The sequence below is a fragment of the Salarias fasciatus genome, chromosome 19, assembly GCF_902148845.1.
Source record: "Salarias fasciatus chromosome 19, fSalaFa1.1, whole genome shotgun sequence".
Lineage (NCBI taxonomy): Eukaryota > Metazoa > Chordata > Actinopteri > Blenniiformes > Blenniidae > Salarias > Salarias fasciatus.
In genome coordinates, this window is record NC_043763.1 from 14125821 (window position 1) to 14131281 (window position 5461).

A 5461-nucleotide genomic window follows, 5' to 3' on the forward strand; every position below is an offset into this window, starting at 1 on the left:
AGCACCTGTTGATGTTGTTGAAGCTGCTGTGAGGCCTCCTTATATAGCCGGAGCTGCGGTTATACTCGTTGCCCTTTGGTCAGGTGGCAGTCATCTGCTCATAAAACGGGGAAGAAACGAAGAGTCAATCGGTGGAGTATTACGAGAAGTTTGCATAATACTTTTTTTGGGGGGGAGATTTGAATTTCCAATGACAGAATGAAAAGCTACTCAGCAGTTTTGTGGAATTTTACAGTCGCATAAAGAAGAAGCTTCTGTGTGATCTGTGTTGAAAAATCCACAGTCAGGATTTTGTGTCACAGGCGGTGACACAACTGAAACAGTAGCCATGTGTACAGTATGTTTTAGTTTTATCCTTGGAAGACATATTTAGCTAGTCGGTGTTGCTTTTTGTTTTCTTCTGTGAAAGTTGGGTGGCATTTCACCTGACTGAAACTGTCTGATTTACATGAATAATAAGAGCTTCCTTGAAGTGGCACTCAGTTCTTCCACACTCTGGTATATTTTTTTGGAAACAAAAACGAATACTCACAATTTCTTTTATTTATTTATTTTTTTAATTTTTTCCTCCTAGTCTGTTTTAATTTTGACACATTTCAGGAGCATAACACACACACATGCTGTCCTGTCGACATTTGAATTAGTTTGATTCATGATTCATAAGGGTTTCCATTTATTCTTGTTCTATCAGCACTGACAAGATTTGGAAATGCTGTCTACCTCACACTGTTAAAAAATATCTAAAAGGAAAAAAAAGGAAGCTAAGAAATACAGCTTTGTGCCCCTGTACTTGCCACTGCAGTGGTCCTGGGACGCGTGCTGGACGACCATCCAGCATATCAGTACTGGTGGAACTACACAGCATTATTCAGAACATTTCCTTTACTGAAGTTAATTTGGAATGAAGTGCTGAAGCACTCTCTTCTTTCACATTTTTTGACAATTTTCCATCCAACCATCCATTTTTTACCACTTATCCGGTAACGGGTCATGGGGGCAGCAGTCTAAGCGGAGATGCCCAGACTTCCCTGTCCCCAGACACTTCCCCAAGCTCTTCCGGGAGGATCCCAAGGCGTTCCCAGGCCAGCCGAGAGACATAGGCCCAATCCCATTTCTCTTTCTAGCCCTCCCCCTTGGCCCTACCCCTTGCCCCTACCCCTTTGAAATGGAAGGGGTAGGGCCGAAAGTAAACCCCTCCGAATTGGAACACCCCTTTGAAAATTGCGTACATCATCAGTAGTCGCCGCTGCCGATGACGTAGACAGATGCGACAATTGTTTGCCGAAGAAGAATGTTTTTCTTACATTTTAAAACTTTATTATTTGACAAAATACTTACATTTATGAACTTCTTTTGTTGCGGACGCTGCCATTTTGCCGATCTTGGAAGGCTTTCTGGGAAATCTGTCATCCAGTGGTGGCCGGTAGCAAGGGGCGCTTGTTTTGTCCGCCTACACCGTGAGTTGCGGGTGGGGTTAGTTCACTTCCGCATTGGTGGGTGTGCTCATTTCCCACCCGTGCATTCCAGGCGGGCAGTGTTGAAGAAACCAGTTTATTGAAAATAATCGTCTATCTGTTGTGTGTGGAATGGGCCTGGAATGCGTGGGTGTGGAAACGATCGTTCCCACAATGCGGAAGTGAAGTAACCCCTCGCCACCGGCCGCCACTGAATCATACCCCTCTGTTTGGAGTGTGCTTTGGGAGAATCTCCTTTTGGAGGGGTGAATAGCCCTCCCCCTTGGCCCTACCCCTACGTCATAATGACACTTGGAACATTCCTACTCCTCCATGTGAACGCGCAAAACGGAGGGGTAGGGCCAAGGGGGAGAGCTAAGGGGTGAAATGGGATTCAGTGATAGTCTCTCCAGCTTGTCCTTGGTCTTCCCCGGGGTGTCCTCCCAGTGGGACATGCTGGAAAACCTCCCCAGGAAGGCGTCCAGGAGGCGTCCTAAAGAGATGCCTGAGCCACCTTAACTGACTCCTCTCGATGTGGAGGAGTAGCGGCTCTACACCGAGCTCTTCCCTGGTGATTGAGCTCTTCACCCTATCTCTAAGGGAGCGCCCAACCACCCTACGGAGGAAGCTCATTTCAGCTGCTTTTGTCCGGGACCTTGGCCTTTCGGTCATGACCCAAAGCTCATGACCATTGGTGAGGGTGGGGATGTCGAATGACCAGTAAATTGAGAGCTTTGGCTTTTGGCTCAGCTCCTTCTTCACCACGACGGACCGATTCAATGACCGCATCACTGCAGCTGCTGCACCGATCCGTCTGTCAATCTCATGCTCCATCCATCCCCCACTTGTGAACAAGACCCCTAGACACTTAAACTCCTCCATTTGTGCCAGAGTCTCCCCACGGACCTGGAGAAGGCAAGCCACCTTCTTCTGGTCGAGGACCATGGCCTCGGATTTGGAGGTGCTAATCCTCATCCCTGTCACTTCACACTCGGCCGCGAACCGCCCCAGTGCATGCTGTAGGTCCAGGTTCGATGAAGCCAACAGGACAACATCATCTGCAAAAAGCAAAGATGAAATCCTGTGGTCCCCAAACCTGACCCCCTCCGGGCCCTGGCTGCACCTAGAAATTCTGTCCATGAAGGTGAAGAACAGAATCAGTGACAAAGGGCCGCCCTGCCAGAGTCCAACATGCACTGGGAACAGGTCCGACTTACTGCCAGCAATGCGGACCAAACTCCTACTCCGGTCATACAGAGACCGGATGGCCCTTAACAAGGGGCCCCGGACTCCATATTCCCGAAGTCCTCCCCACAAGACACCACGAGGGACGCGGTCGAATGCCTTCTCCAAGTCCACAAAACACATGTGAAGTGGTCTGGCCAACTCCCACGAACCCTCGAGCACCCTATGGAGGGTATAGGGCTGGTCCAGTGTTCCACGACCGGGACAAAAACTGCATTGTTCCTCCTGGATCTGAGGTTCAACTATCGGTCGAATCCTCCTCTCCAGTACCCTGGCATAGACTTTCCCAGGGAGGCTGAGGAGTGTGATCCCCCTATAGTTGGAGCACATCCTCCGGTCCCCATTTTTAAAAAGGTGGACCACCACCCCGGTCTGCCAATCCAGAGGCACCGTCCCCGACCTCCACGCAATGTTGCAGAGACATGTCAACCAAGACAGTCCCTGCACATCCAGAGACTCCAGGTACCCCAGGTGAATCTCATCCACCCCCCGTATCTTGCCATCGAGGAGCTTACCAACCACCCCGGTGACTTCAGCTTGGGTGATGGACGAGTCCACCTCTGAGACCTCAGCCTCTGCTTCCTTCGTTGAAGATGTGGAGATGGGATTGAGGAGGTCCTCGAAGTATTCCTTCCACCGTCCTATAATATCTCCAGTTGAGGTCAGCAGCTCCCCTCCTCCACTGTAAACAGTGTTAGTAGAGACCTGCTTTCCCCTCCTGAGGTGCCGGACGGTTTGCCAGAATTTCTTTGAGGCTGACCGGTAGTACGCCTTCATGGCCTCCCCAAACTCCTCCCAGACTCGAGTTTTTGCCTCCATAACCACTCGGACTGCAGTTTGTTTGGCCTGCCGATACCTGTTAGCTGCTTCTGGAGTCCCACAAGCCAGCAAGACTCGATAGGACTCCTTCTTCAGCTTGACGGCAGCCCTTACTTCCGGTGTCCACCACCAGATTCGGGGGTTGCCGCCACGACAGGCACCGGAGACCTTACGACCACAGCTTAGAGCAGCTGCTTGGATAATGGAGGTGGAGAACATGGTCCACTCGGATTCAATGTCCCCAGCCTCCCTTGGGACATGAGCGAAGCTCTCCCGGAGGTGGGAGTTGAAAACCATGCTGACAGAGGGTTCCACCAGATGTTCCGGCAGACCCTCACAACACGTTTGGGTCTGCCAGGTCTGTCCGGTTTCCTCCTCCGCCAGCGAATCCAACTCACCACTGGTGGTGATCGGTCGACAGCTCTGCTCCTCTCTTCACCCGAGTGTCCAAAGCGCGCGGCCAGAGGTCAGATGACATGACAGTAAAGTCGATCATTGACCTCCGACCTAGGGTATCCTGGTGCCAAGTGCACTTATGGACACCCCTGTGCTCGAACATGGTGTTTGTTATGGACAAACTGTGGCTAGCACAGAAGTCCAATAACAAAACAGCACTCGGTTTCAGATCAGGGAGGATGTGCATCCCATTCACCCCCCTCCAGATCTCACGGTCGCTGCCCACGTGGGCGTTGAAGTCCCCCAGTAGAACAATGGAGTCCCCAGATGGAGTACTTTCCAGTACCCCTCCCAAGGACTCCAAGAAGGCCGGGTACTCTGCCATAAAATCAAATTAAATACATGCATCCAAGTCTTAAAAGGGCTCATCTTTCAGGGAGTTATTCCACAGATTCCATGGGCTATTATGTAACCATCGTCAGATTGCTTGGCAGTCACAAGGCTTTCAGTTGCATCAAGACCATAAATGCACCATGAGGTGAAAGAAAACTGAGAACTAAGCTAAAAGGTTTTAGATGACACTTAACTTTTCAAGCTTCTTTCATGTTTCTGTCTGTTAGTGTTCAATACAAATGGTTGTTTGTACACAATGTTGAGTTTCCTCCCTTATCAAAATTGATCCCTCAAGCACAGAAAGGGGCAATTAATTTTCCTGAAGGGGTCACATGAAAAATTAAGACTGCTGTGGACGGCCAATCAACTGTGATCAATATTCTCCTCCTGGTTTTTCAACAGCATGTTTTATGGCTTTTGAAAGTTTCGGTTTTTGCTCTGCAACAGTCAAGTTCTCATGTGGATACTTGACTTCAATGTCTCAGTGCAGTGAAGATTGCATACATTCACATGTATGAGCTGTGAACAACAGAAAATTAAAGAATCTACCTTAAAAATACAAAACCTTAACAGCATGAAGGTTGTATTGTATTGTCTCGTTTTAACACTGAAATACTGTTGTGGTCGGCATTGACCTGTTTTGACATTTGATAGCTGTAAAAATGCCCTGAATGTCATAGTTTTAGTCTAACATTTGATAACAGTGACCCAGAATAGGGAGAGAAAAAAAACTTTAATATCGTTACATTTACTTTTATTCTGTTTTTATACATTCTTGGCTAAAGAGGTTGTTCTGGGTCACTACATAATGAGCTAAGGTCAGAGGTCATAGATCAGATTACTGATGTACTATTTTGCAAGCAGAACTTTATAGAAGTTTACCTTTTTTTCTTTTTTTTTTGTTACCTGTCCTGTCCAGCATGGAAGCAGCAGAATGGAGTTCTGACTGCTGTTATGTACCCAACAGATTTGTCTTCCAAGATTAGCTTTTAAGCATAAAGCTCCTCTTGTTAACATGGTTTCTTACTTTATGTATTTTGAGTACTGATACATGATATTACTGGACCTGACAGGCATACAGAAAGATAGGTAAAGAGACAGAAAGTGAAAGAAACAAGCAAGCAAACAAGAAAAAAAAAGAGTGGAGCAAAGGA